Raw genomic sequence first — 15,640 nt, 5'->3', positions numbered from 1 at the left:
ATGTCATCCGCTTCCTCCATTTCCTCATCTGAACCTCTCTCTACCTGTGGATGAGAGCCCTGATATGGTACTGCCTGATTGCTTCTGCTCTTTAATACCTTTACACCTTGATAGACCCGCAATCCTAAAGTCTCATACTGTTCCCTACACACTATCAGTGGATCCCCTTGATCCCTATCTACGCCTAAATACTCTCCAATGAGAGTAACAAAAATACCTCCTCCTATTATTCCCCCATCTTGTATTCCTTCCACCATTTTAGACAGATAAAAACCAATACGGTAAGGGATATTAATAAAGCTTCTAGTATTTCGAATACACTTAAGGTAAAATAAATCTTGTAGGGTCATCTTCTCCTTGTTGTTACCTCTTTGTGTAATCGAATTAGCTAAAAATCTATGTATAGTACGAAGCTCTGCTTTGTTAATATCTAAATAGGAGTATCTTCCTCCCCGCGAAAAAACATTATAATTTGACATACGCCTGCAGACGGCGTGCGCGTCAAAATTCCTATCTACCCTCTCACCATGATAAATCAAATTTGTACAATCAGGTAGTAGTAATTCGGCGGGAGTGTAAATCTGTAAAGCCCTGGCCATGTCCAGCATGGACATCCTGTACATCCTACGGCCAAGTAAAAATCTTAGAAAACTCTTATCATCTACCCTATCTACATCCTTATTAAAAGCGATAGTACTCATAAGCTCAACACACCACTCTTTATATACAAGCCTACGAATGGTGAATAAACGTTCCCAATCGGGAAAAGAAGAGCTGCCATACCTTTGGATTAGATGCTGCCTAACTGGGTTAGCTAGTTGGACCCTTTCCAAAGGCTCTCAATCGATTACCCTTGGTACTTCTACATTTTTCGTTACCAGTTTAAATTTGTTACTTTGGTACGTCCGGTAATCTCTCCAACTTCTATTAATTCTTAAATTGGGATGCAACTGTTCTTTATGAATTGTTGGGTGTTCTACTATATGGTGAGCGGGAAATACTACGTAGGTAATAAAAAATTGTGGATCCGGCTCATAGTATGGTACATGTTGATCATCATGGTGTTGTTGTTGTTCCTTTGGTTGTTCCTGTTCAGGTTCTGGTTCTTATTGTGGCTCATATTGCATTTCTGGCTGTGGTTCATTTTTAGGTTGTCTGGATGATGATGCACCGCCAGATTTGGTGTAATTCTGCAAAACACATTAAACACAAAATTTGTGCATCCAAATATGCATTAGTGTTAGCAAAATAACAACTTGAAACAATTACAATGACATGTTTAATCCATATTAAACTTATACTCATTTTCATATTTTTATCAAATCTACACTTTTTCAAATAAGCATATATGAAAATGTTTACAAAGTTCATAAGCATTCAACTCAAATAACATGTCAAAATAATCATTACTAGCAATTAAACAAGTTTCAAATGCCATTTATATCAAATTAATCAAGTTCATGAATTTTAGACTTAAAAAATCCATTTTAATTCTCAAAAATTATGTTTAGGATCAAAGTTTGGTTCATTTAGCTACCTAAACATGTTACACTACTTAATTTAGCAATAATTCATGACAAAAATTGGCCATAACCTGTTTATATCAAAAAGCCCCAAATTGCTCAAGAACACAAACCCTAGATTTCTAAAAATTTTGAAGTTTTTGTCTTCAAATCATGTTAAATGGCATCAATCTAGGTTATACATGCATAATATACTAACAATTTAACTCTAATTACACTAGAAATTAAAAAAATTAAATTTGGTAAAATTTAGCTCAAGAACACTAAAATTCAATTTTAAAGAGTTTTATGTAACAACCCGACTTCAATTCACCAAAAACGTGTACCAAATTTTTTTTTTTCTGGTGCAGCACTTTTGGACGGCGTCCAGATACCTGGACGGCGTCCAGCAATGAAGGGTGGGATGGCGTCCAGTAGATCTGGACGGTGTCCAATTGGCCTTCCAGCTGCTGTCCCCGGGTCCAACTTACACGAGCGGAAATCCCGCTTCCCGACACTTTTAAACGAAAACATTTTCACAACATATCACAATATAATAAACTAAGAGGTTTTCATCATCAAAACAAGTTTTACATCACCGGGCCCACATCGGCCCGAATTACGCGTTTCGTTCAAAAATACAGGTTTCGACAATACTAGTTTTATTTCCAAACGACACTAGAGCATGGTGTTTGGGGTTAACTACCCAAATCTTGGCCGAACTTCCAAAAGCTACCCAAAAGCATCCCCTATCAAAATAAGTGGGAGACCTCTAATCCAACCGAATACCTTTGCCTTTGTCCATGCTGGAGCCTAAAAAGGTAAACAATGAGAGGGTAACCTAAAGCTTAGTGAATGCAATAATTGTACATATATATATATATATATAACCTACTTACTTGCATCACTTACACAATACCATACACGAGCTAGCAATTCTACAACCATGCAAAACAATATGCATATAACAATAACCGCAATTCACAATGAGCTAGCAATACCAATAGCATATAGTTCATACTTAAATATGCTAACACAAAATTCGTACAACCATGGTTAACAAATCTAACAAGGGAACAGTACTTAAAAGACCATCGGAGTTCATAACATCCATTAGTGTTACTTAAACACCGCGTAATCACTAATTCCCCGGGTGATGTCTTGAACAACGCGACTCACTCACCCCCATGACAATGTGGCGTCTTGAACAACGTGACGAATCTACATGTCAATCAAAACAATGATTGGTGCCTTGAACACCGCGGCATCCACTCCCATGACAATGTGGTGCCTTGAACACCGCGGCATCCACATGTCAATCAACCAATGAGTAGTGTCTTAAACACCAAGAAAATACTACTCATTACTTAGAATGTGGTGTCTTGAACAATGCGACAATGCCACATTCATACAATCACAAATAAATACATTATATACGGACACGCATAATTATTCCACTCACCTTACGCCTTTGGTGAATCAATAAACCAAGCTCGCGGCTTCAAGGTAACGTACCTATTACATTATGCACATATATCAATCATTCATTCAAGTTGGTCAACCAACTCACTCACCATTCTTAGGTCATTTTGACCCATGGTGCAATTCCAACCCATTTGCACATTTAACCCTAATATTGGGTCAACTTCACCAAAAACCCTAACCCTAGCCATTTATGGTCTTAATGCACATATAATCACAATGTTATCTCATTTACACATTAACAAGACAACTTAGGTCATCAAAGACCCGTTTTACCCATTCGAGGTTTCCACACCCATTCGGGTCACCACATACTCCAATAGAACCCATTTACATAACATCTAGGTGTTCTAGTAGTTAACTAACCAATTTAAGACTCATAAACACATTTAACATTTCAAAACCCTAGGTTTGTCATCCTTGAGCCCTCATGACTCAAACTTACCCAAAAACCCACAAATCATTAACAAATGGGTTTTATGGTCATCACTAGCCCAAACCCTAACCCTTAAACACATTAAACTAAGGAAATCAAGTTTAGGACTTACCACCACAATCAAAACGTAGTAAGTGAGGAGATGAAAAAATTTAATGCTCGAGCTCTAACCCGAAACAAGCTTCTTCCTCTTCTATTTGAACTTTCTTACAATTGAATCACACACTCTCTCTAGAATTGAAGTAGAAGAGGTTTGGTGGTTGTAAGTGGAGTAAATGGTGCTCCAAAAACTGATCTAGGGCTTTAAATTTGGCCCCCAGGTGAAATTACCAAAATACCCACTTTAAATATCTAAAAACAGGCAGCTGGCCTGCCAGCTAATCTGGACGGCGTCCAGCCCTTTACAACGAGATGGCGTCCCACCAATTTGGACGGTGTCTAAAGCATCTGTGAAAATAGGATCTTATAACTCTCCCCTACTTGAACCGGATTGCGACCTCGCGATCCAAGCCGCATGACAAGCAGGAAGATATACCAAAACAAACTCTTCGGGATCCAAAGTAAATTCGGAACCTATACTATGACGCCATTGAACTTTAAAAGTTCTCACCTCCTTATTTCTCAATCTTTTCACTTTTTCGTTAAGTATAGCAACCGGCTCCTCAATATACTCTAACTTGTTGTTTAGCTCAATTTCGTCTAATGACACCCACGATGAATCATCTGCAAGACACTTACGGAGATGAGAAACATGAAATGTATTATGGATCCCCGCAAGTTCTTCTGGTAATTCCAAACGATATGCAACTTCGCCAACACGAGCTAAAACTTTAAAGGGGCAAATAAACCGAGGAGCTAACTTTCCCCGTTTTTGAAACCGAATAATACCTTTCCATGGCGAAACCTTAAGCATCACCATGTCGCCTTCTTGGAATTCGATCATTCGCCTACGTTTGTCGGCATACGACTTTTGTCTATCTTGCGCCTTTTCCAAATGAGCAATAATTATATCGATTTTGCTATTCATTTCTAAAACTAAATCGGTACTCCCGATTTCCTTTTGTCCCACTTCACCCCAACAAATTGGAGCTCGACATCTTCGCCCATAAAGCATCTCATACGGTGGCATCCCGATACTAGTATGATAACTATTATTGTACGAGAATTCCACCAAAGGCAAGTGCTCGTCCCAACTACCACCGAAATCAATAATACACACCCATAACATATCCTCTAATGTTTGATTCGTACGTTCGGTTTGACCGTCCGTTTGAGGATGATACGCCGTGCTCAGTTTTAATTGTGTACCCATATCTTCATGAAACTTTTCCCAAAACCGAGATGTGAAACGAGTATCTCGATCCGAAATAATAGATATAAGAACCCCATGTCGAGCAACTACTTCCTTGATAAACAATTTAGCCAAGGTCTCTGACGATATCGCTTCCCGAATGAGAAGAAACAAAGAACTTTTTGTCAATCGGTCAACTATCACCCAAATTGAATCAAATTGGGTTCTCGCCATCTTTGGTAACTTTGTGATAAAATCCATGGTAATGTGCTCCCATTTCCACTTCGAGATTTCTAACGGTTGTAACTTACCATACAGCTTTTGATGTTCGGCTTTAACTTGCAAACACGTGACGCAGTGCTCAACATACTTAACAACATCACGTTTCATGCCCGGCCACCAATACTCCTTCCTTAAATCAAGATACATTTTTGTTGCGCCCGGATGAATGGAATACTTTGACTTATGTGCTTCATCAAGTAGCACTCGTCGATAATCCCCCATCTTAGGCACCCACACTCTTCCTTGAAAAGACAACAAACCACGCGAGCCCATAGTAATGAACTCTGATTGCCCCACTATTCTTTCCGCATGCTTGTTGTGAACGTAAGCCTCTATTTGAATCACACCAAGTTTTTCAAGAAGATCGTTAGTAATAATCATACGTAACAATCCCAATCGTAACGCCGGGTGATGACTCTTTCGACTTAACGCATCCGCGACCACATTCGCCTTGCGCAGATGATAAAGTATTTCAGAATCATAATCTTTTACCACATCCATCCACCTACGTTGATGATAATTCAAATCTCTTTGGTTAAAGAGATGTTTCAAGCTCTTATGATCCGAATAAATCGTACTCTTGACACCATACAAGTAATGGCGCCAAATCTTCAATGCATGTACAACCGCCGCTAACTCAAGATCATGAGTCAGATATCTCGTCTCGTGTTCCTTTAATTGTCGAGAGGCGTAAGCGATGACTTTACCTCTTTGCATTAGAACACACCCTAGCCCATTTAGCGAAGCATCACAATAAACCGTCATATCTTCCGCACCTTCCGGCAACACCAACACCGGAGCTTGACACAACTTTTCTTTTAACAAGTGAAAAGCAATTTCTTGCTCGTTCTCCCGAAGAAACCTCGCGTTCTTCCTCGTCAATTTCGTCAACGAAGAAGCGGTCTTAGAAAAGTCTTGGATAAACCGACGATAATAACCGGCCAATCCGAGAAAACTTCAAATTTTCGTAGGCGTAGTCGGTCGTCTCCAACTCTTCACCGTCTCTATCTTCCCCGGATCTACTTGAATACCATTTTCGTTCACAATATGGCCAAGGAATTGAACTTCCCTTAGCCAAAATTAACATTTGGAGAATTTAGCATACAACTTCTCCTTCCGCAACGTCTTTAACACACCCCTCAAATGATGTTCATGTTCCTTCATACTCTTCGAATAGACAAGTATGTCTTCAATGAACACAATTACCGACTTGTCCAACATAGGTTGGCACACTCGGTTCATAAGATCCATGAATGCCGCCGGTGCATTCGTAAGACCAAAAGGCATTACCACGAATTCAAAATGCCCATAACGCGTTCGAAAAGCCGTTTTCTCAATGTCTTCCTCACTGACCCGCATTTGGTGATAGCCGGACCGTAGGTCAATTTTAGAGAAATACGTTGCACCTTGGAGTTGGTAAAACAAATCGTCAATCCGAGGCAATGGATAACGATTCTTGATCATCACTTTGTTCAACTCCCGATAATCGATGCACATCCACATACTACCATCCTTTTTCTTCACGAATAAAACCGGAGCGCCCCATGGCGAAGCACTCGGTCGAATGAAACCCTTCTCAAACAACTCTTGGGTTTGATTTAACAACTCTTACATTTCTATTGGCGCTAAACGATAAGGAGTTTTAGCAATGGAGGTAGCTCCCGGAACCAACTCAATGCTTTCAACTTGTCTTTCCCCCGGAACACCCAGTAACTCGTCCGGAAAAACGTCTTCGAATTCACTAACCACCGAAATTTCACGAATGGGTGGTGGTTCATCGCGAGTATCAACAACATGGGTAAGAAAAGCCATGCCACCACTAACAAGGAAACGACATGCCCGTGCAAAAGTGCATAACGGCACAAGTCTTCTACGCTTATCACCGTGAATAATTAACTCTCCCCCACTTGGGGTCTTCACACGAATAAAATTTTCATGGCATGCAATATCAGCTCTATTATGATCGAGCCAATCCATACCAACAACGATATCAAAATCACCTAAAGTCATCGGGATAAGATCAATCTTAAAGTTTTCGGCACCAAAAATGACATCACAATTTTTACACACATCAACCACTAGCACCGTCTTGTCGTCCGCTATTTCGACTTCTACCAGATGACTTAACTTAGCTAACGGTCTATTAAGTCCAGGTACAAATTTTGGAGACACAAACGATAAATTTGCACCGCCATCAAATAGAATCCTTGCCGGATTAGAATTAACCATGAAAGTACCTGAGACAACTTCGTTGGATTGTTTAGCTTCATCATTGGTCATTAAATAATTTCGACCCCTAGCCGTACCCTCCTCCTTCTCCAACTTCTTAGCATTATTGTTGCGCAAGGCGGGACACTCCGGCCTCTTGTGCCCTTCTTTACCACAATTATAACAAGTGACTTTGGTTGTAGAAGATGGGTTGGTGCAATCACGGGCCATATGCCCCTTTCGTCCACAATTGTGACAAGGATAACGGAATTCTCCGGGAACACTCTTCTTCACACTATTAGCACTTTCGGTACCCTTCTTACTCTTTTTGTTTGAAAAGTTCGAATGGATCGAACCTTCAATCTTCCTCTTGTCTAACGTAAAGCCACTTTTTCTCAACACAAGCGCCTCAAACCCTTTGGCCATATTGAACAACTCATCAAAGCTCTTCACCACGTTTACACTAATCTTTTCTTGATAACTATCATTCAAGATTCGATAGAAATATTCTTTCAACATTTTATCATTCCCGACATACTCCGAGAAAAATTGGGTCTTGGACAAAAACACGGATTTGAGAGTGTTCAAATCCATCGACCCTTGCCTCAAGGAACATAGCTCGTCCTTAAGCCTAGTAAGATCGGCCGAAGTTCGGTATTCATCGAAAAACTCCACCTTGAATTCATCCCATGTGAACTCCATCCATTGTTCTTCGCCATAAACTTGGATTTTCGCGTCCCACCACAACTTAGCATCACCCCTCAACATACTACACCCGTACCTTGTCTTCTTATCGAGAGGACATTCATAAGTACGGAAAGCCCCCTCCATATCGGAGATCCAACGGGCACTCTTAAGAGGGTCTCGTTCACCTTCAAAGGTGGGAGGTTGAGAATCCTTGAAATTCTTATAGAAAAAGTCCCGTCTTCCCACATTATCTTCGTGAAGAACGGCCTTAACTTGCTCCTTTACTACATTGACTAGTTGCTCGTTAATCATATCAAGAAACATTTTCTTAACATCCTTGAGGAACTCTGGCTTTTGACGTTTAAAGATGGCCTCAACTTTGGCCGTAAACTCAACGTCCTCACTCTTACTTCCATCATTGGTGTCGTGTCCATTTCTCATCTTCATTCTATAAAACGAAAAAGATTAAACAACGAAATGAAAGGACTTAACACATATGTATATACATATACACCACACTACCCCATCTTGCTTAATATTCGTTGTACATCGCTTGTTTGACACGATTTGAACCCGTAACAATGGTAGCTAATCATTGTTACGTGAGCACGTCGCATTAACTTGCTAGTACAACGTCTATCTCGCTTGACGATTGCTAACACAACACAAACAATTAGCGCAAGGTTAGTTTACATAAACCTAAACAATAATCAACACCCGGTCCGACCCAAAGTGCTACAAGTCCCGCATAACGCGCACTCAAAAAGTCTAAGTCTAGGCGCCTATCTCAAGTCACCTAAATCCCTTAGACCATGCTCTGATACCACTTGTAACAACCCGACTTCAATTCACCAAAAACGTGTACCAAAAAAAAAAAAATTCTGGTGCAGCACATATGGACGGCGTCCAGATACCTGGATGGCGTCCAGCAATGAAGGGTGGGACGGCGTCCAGCAGATCTGGACGGCATCCAATTGGCCTTCCAGCTGCTGTCCCCGGGTCCAACTTACACGAGCGGAAATCCCGCTTCCCGACACTTTTAAACGAAAACCTTTTCACAACATATCACAATATAATAAACTAAGAGGTTTTCATCATTAAAACAAGTTTTACATCACCGCGCTCACATCGGCCCGAATTACACGTTTCGTTCAAAAATACAAGTTTCGACCATACTAGTTTAATTTCCAAACGACAATAGAGCATGGTGTTTGGGGTTAAACTACCCAAATCTTGGCCGAACTTCCAAAAGCTACCCAAAAGCATCCCTTATCAAAATAAGCGGGAGACCACTAATCCAACCGAATACCTTTGCCTTTGTCCACGCCGGAGCCTAAAAAGGTAAACAACAAGAGGGTAAGCTAACGCTTAGTGAATGCAATAATTATACATATACATATATAACCTACTTACTTGCATCACTTACACAATACCATACACGAGCTAGCAATTTTACAACCATGCAAAACATTATGCATATAACAATAACCGCAATTCACAATGAGCTAGCAATACCAATAGCATATAGTTCATAATTAAATATGCTAACACAAAATTCGTACAACCATGGTTAACCAATCGAACAAGGGAACGGTACTTAAAAGACCGTCGGAGTTCATAACATCCATTAGTGTTACTTAAACACCACGTAATCACTAATTCCCCGGGTGATATCTTGAACAGCGTGACTCACTCACCCCCATGACAATGTGTCGTTTTGAACAACACGACGAATCTACATGTCAATCAAAATGATGAGTGGTGCCTTGAACACCGTGGCATCCACTCCCATGACAATGTGGTGCCTTGAACATCGCGGTATCCACATGTCAATCAACTAATGAGTAGTGTCTTAAACATCGCGACAATACTACTCGCTACTTAGAATGTGGTGTCATGAACAACGCGACAATGCCACATTCATACAATCACAAATAAATACATTATATACGGACTTGCATAATTATTCCACTCACCTTACGCCTTTGGTGAATCAATAAACCAAGCTCGTGGCTTCAAGGTAACGTACCTATTACATTATGCACATATATCAATCATTCATTCAAGTTGGTCAACCAACTCACTCACCATCCTTAGGTCATTTTGACCCATGGTGCAATTCCAACCCATTTGCACACTTAACCCTAATATTGGGTTAACTTCACCAAAAACCCTAACCCTAGCCATTTATGGTCTTAATGCACATATAATCACAATGTTATCTCATTTACACATTAACAAGACAACTTAGGTCATCAAAGACCCATTTTACCCATTCGAGGTTTCCACACCCATTCGGGTCACCACATACTCAAATAGCACCCATTTACATAACATCTAGGTGTGCTAGTGGTTAACTAACCAATTTAAGACTCATAAACACATTTAACATTTCAACACCCTAGGTTTGTCATCCTTAAGCCCTCATGACTCAAACTTACCCAAAAACCTACAAATCATTAACAAATGGGTTTTATGTTCATCACTAGCCCAAACCCTAACCCTTAAATACATTAAACTAAGGAAATCAAGTTTTGGACTTACCACAATAATCAAAACGTAGCAAGTGAGGAGATGAACAACTTTAATGCTCGAGCTCTAACCCGAAACAAGCTTCTTCCTCTTCTATTTGAGCTTTCTCACACTTGAATCACACACTCTCTCTAGAATTGAAGTGGAAGAGGTTTGGTGGTTGTAAGTGGAGTAAATGGTGCTCCAAAAACTGATCTAGGGCTTTAAATTCGACCCCCAAGTGAAATTACCAAAATACCCACTTTAAATATCTAAAAACAGGCAGCTGGCCTGCCAGCTAATCTGGACGGCGTCCAGATTTCTGGACGACGTCCCACCAATTTGGACGACGTCCAAAGCATCTGTAAAAACAGGATCTTACATTTTAGGGGTAAAACCTTACCTTTTTGCTTCCCCATCTGAGAAAAGGCATGATTGTAGCGGATTATTGTGATGAATTTCGTTGATTTTGGTGAAAAATTGGTGATTTTAGGGGTGTTTTTGTGTATATGTTCGTGTATGTGTGTGTTATTTGTGAGAGGAATAGAGCAGTCAACTGGGATTTATCATTCTCTCCAGCTTTTAAGGGTCATGCGACCGCATGGTTTTGAAGGCCAAACCCCATGCGATCGCATGGGGTGTAATTTTTGATTTTTTAAATCTTTAACTAATGAAATAAATAATTAAATTATTTAAAATTTTGTTTCTTTTAAGAATGAGGGCGTTTCTGATCGTTGTCCTAGTTCGTCCCTCGACAAAATTTTAAAATTTGTCATTTTAAAGCGATTGTTTTAAAAGCAAAGATTTTGGGTTTTTTAAATGTTTTTGGCCTACTTTAAATCAAATAAGATTAAAAATAATGATAACAAAATTTCTCGTCCCTCCCTTGGGTAAAGCAATTTCGGTTCAACGACCTAGTCTTCAACTCACGACGAATTTTAAATATCAAATTTTTAACTTAATGAAATAAAGTAAATTTTTTTTTTAAATTCACACCAAACTTAAATTTAAAATGCATAAAATTAAAAATTCATATAAATATCATTAATATTTTTATACATTAATTTTACAAACTTATATTAAAAATATTAATTTTTAAAATATTTAAAAACTTAAATATATTGGTTTTAAAAATTTACAATAATAATTTAATATTAATTTAAAAACAAGGTAAAAATTAAAATTAAAAATCTTTTTGATCTTTTATCCTACTTTAATCAATCAAATATTATCAAAAATATACGCCCTTCTTTTGGGTAAAGTAATTTCGGTTAAATTACCTAGTTTTACTCCTGATGAATTTCTGAAATATTTTGGAGTGATTGATTAAAGATATTTATACCTTAAGAATAAACGGTAAATTTCGCAGTGATGTAATAAATTTTTGTATGATATCAATAATTTCGGTTTCGCATACCTAATTTTATTGAATATCAATTTAATACTTTATAGCGAACGATTCAGCATTTATTATCAGAAGGTTAAAAGCAAATAAAAATAAAAATAAATAAAAGCTGTACATACTTACCTGTGAGAAAGAATTCTCATAAACCTGCTTTAGCCGACTCATAGGAGAGTCGTGTGATTTGGTTTTCCATAGCTACATAAGCGTAACCTCGATTCTTCAATAACTTTTCTTCTAAACATATGAACGGTCATTCTCTGCATAGATTAACAAATTCGGTATTTGAATATGTTTGATTGTTCGAACATTTACCTTCGTGTGACCATTTTCCGCATTTATTACATCTATAATGGTGTAGTGCTCTTCTTTTTGTTACGGATTTTGATTTTCCTTTACCAAAATGTGTCTTATGATGATCTTTTCCGAGTTCTTTCCTCACTTCGTCCATTTTGCCTCTTATGAATGATACTAGTTCACTCGGAAAGATGTTATTATTACATTTAGTAATCATAGCGTGTAGTAGTAGACCATGGTTCAGATCAAAGAAACTCTTCATCTCGTAAAACCTAAAAGAAATAAAAATTCAGAATGGAGGGAGAAGACTAGTTCTTTAGGGTCTGCTAGGGAAAGACCATTCAGATTCCATTCTCGAGAACTACACGAAAACAGAAAATCTAACTCTAACATAAATATATATTATCCTTAAAAAAGACTTGATTCTCCCCACACTTAGTTAGCTGTGTTGTTAAAATTGTGATTAACTTCATTGTCAACTTCCATTGGACCATGTATGTAATGTTTAACTCTGTGATCATTAACTTTAAATTCAATCCCATTTGAATTTATTAACTCTATTGTTCCATATGGGAAAACTCTTTTGACTATGAATGGTCCAGACCATCTTGATTTCAATTTTCCAGGAAATAGCTTGAATCGTGAATTGAAAAGAAGAACTCGGTCTCCTTCTTTAAATTCTTTTGAACTTCCGATTCTTTTATCATGCCATTTCTTCGTTCTTTCCTTATAGATTAACGAATTTTCGTATGCTTCATGTCTTAATTCTTCTAATTCGTTTAATTGACTTAACCGTAGACGTCAGGCTTCATGTAAATCTAGATTACATGTCTTCAAAGCCCAAAATGCTTTGTGCTCAATTTTTACTGGAAGGTGACATGCTTTTCCATAAACGAGTTTAAATGGTGTGGTACCAATTAGAGTTTTGTAGGCTGTTCTAAAAGCCTTGAGTGCATCCTCCAATTTCATGGACCATTCCTTCGGATTTGATCCTACGGTTTTCTCTAAAATACGTTTTAATGCTCGGTTGGTATTTTCAACTTGTCCACTTGTTTGTAGATGATAAGCGGTTGAGATTTTATGAGTTACTCCATATCTTTTGAGAACTGTCTCAAGTTGATTATTACAAAAATGAGTACCCCGATCACTGATTAAAGCTTTCGGTGTTCTGAACCTAACAAAAAGACGTTTTAAGAAGTTGACTACAACTCGTGCATCGTTAGTTGGGAGAGCTTGTACTTCCGCCCATTTAGATACATAATCAATGGCAACGAGAATGTAGAGATTATTATGAGATTTTGAAAATGGACCCATAAAATCAATACCCCAAACGTCAAATACTTAACATACTTGAATGACATTTTGTGGCATTTCATCACGTTGACTTATTTTTTCGGCCCTTTGACAAGCATCACAGGATTTATAAAGAAGGTGTGCGTCTTTGAAAATTGTAGGCCAATAGAATCCAGCGTCATAGACTTTTCTTGCTGTGAGTTGAAGCCCATAATGCCCTCCTGTTGGTCCTGTTTGACAATGGTTTAAGATTTGACTAGCTTCATCTCCGAATACACATCGGCGTATTATTCCATCGGGACAACTTTTAAACAAATGTGAATCTTCCCAAAAATAGTGTTTTATATCACTAAAGAATTTATTTCATTTTTGGTACGACAACCCTTTTTCAAGGAATCCACATACTAAGTAGTTTGCATAGTCTGTAAACCATGGAATTTCATTATAATCGATCTTCAAAAGATATTCATCAGGAAAGTTATCTTGTATAGCCAATTCTTTTAGAACTTCTAATTCGGGATTTTCAAGACGAGAAAGATGATCAGCGGCGAGATTTTCTGCTCCCTTTTTGTCTCGGATTTCAATATTGAACTCTTGTAAGAGTAAGATACAACGGATTAATTGTGGTTTAGCATCTTGTTTTGAAAATAAGTATCTAAGAGCAGAATGGTCGGTATAGACCACCGTTTTAGCTAAAACTAGATATGAACGAAATTTGTCAAAAGCAAAGACAATAGCAAGGAGTTCTTTTTCAGTAGTTGTGTAATTCGTTTGTGCTCCTTGTAACGTCTTACTAGTATAATAAATAGGTTGAAATCGTTTTTCAATCCTTTGTCCTAAAACGGCTCCCATTTCAAAATCACTTGCATCGCACATGAGTTCAAATGGTAGATTCCAATTTGGAGTTATCATGATTGGCGCATTAGTGAGTTTTTCTTTAAGAATATTAAAAGATTTGAAGCATTCATCCGAAAAGACGAATGGAGCATCCTTTTCTAAGAGTTTATTTATAGGAGTGACAATTTTAGAAAAATCTTTTATGAAATGTCGGTAAAAACCGGCATGCCCTAGAAAACTCCTAACTCCTCTAACATTGGTGGGATGTGAAAGTTTAGCAATTACATCTACTGTAGCTCAATCTACTTCAATTCCTTCCTTTGAAATTTTGTGACCAAGAGCGATGCCTTCTCTAATCATGAAATGGCATTTCTCTCAATTAAGAACTAGATTTGTTTGCTCGCATCTAATAAGCATTCGTTCAAGATTAACTAAACATGATTCAAATGTATCACCGAAGACTGAAAAGTCGCCCATGAAAATTTCCATGCATTCTTCTATCATGTCGTGAAAAATCGCCATCATGCAACTTTGAAAGGTTGCAGGGGCGTTGTAAAGTCCAAATGGCATGCGTTTGTAAGCAAAAGTACCATAAGGGCACGTGAACGTGGTTTTCTCTTGGTCCTCGGGTGCTATTGAAATTTGAAAATATCTGGAGAAACCATCAAGAAAACAATAGTAACTATTCCCTGCTAATCTTTCCAACATTTGATCAATGAAAGGTAGGGGAAAGTGATCTTTTCTGGTGGTGTCATTTAATTTTCTATAATCAATACAAACACACCATCCTGTTACAGTCCTAGTAGGAATAAGCTCATTTTTTTCATTTGTGATGACAGTCATGCCACCCTTCTTAGGTACACATTGAACTGGGCTTACCCATGCACTATCAGAAATTGGATAAATTAAACTTGCATCTAGTAGTTTAATAATTTCTTTTAACAACATCTTGCATATTTGGATTTAGTCTTCATTGGTGTTGCACATACGTTTTATGACCTTCTTCCATAAGGATTTTATGTGTGCAATACGAAGGACTTATGCCTTTAATATCATGAATTTTCCATGCAATAGCTGGTTTATGAGCTTTTAGTGCAGAAATGAGTTGAGATTTTTCATTTTCTGTGAGAGAAGACGATATTATTACAGGTAATTCAGATTCACCATGTAAATAAGCGTATTCCAAATGGTTTGGAAGTGGTTTTAACTCTAATGTCGGTGGTTCTTCTATCGATGATTTGTATCGATATCTGTCTTCCTCTTATAGCATTTGAAGTTCTTCTGTTGTTGATTCATATTCATTAGCCATAAGTGTAGCTAACATTTCAGCTTCATCAATTTGTTCAGTTCCTTCTCCTAAAGAACATTCTCCCGTTCCTTGTAATTCTAGAAATTCTTCTAACAATTCTGCA

Source organism: Rutidosis leptorrhynchoides, chromosome 3, assembly GCF_046630445.1.
Source record: "Rutidosis leptorrhynchoides isolate AG116_Rl617_1_P2 chromosome 3, CSIRO_AGI_Rlap_v1, whole genome shotgun sequence".
Taxonomy (NCBI): domain Eukaryota; kingdom Viridiplantae; phylum Streptophyta; class Magnoliopsida; order Asterales; family Asteraceae; genus Rutidosis; species Rutidosis leptorrhynchoides.
Note: the sequence above shows the minus strand (reverse complement) of the source record.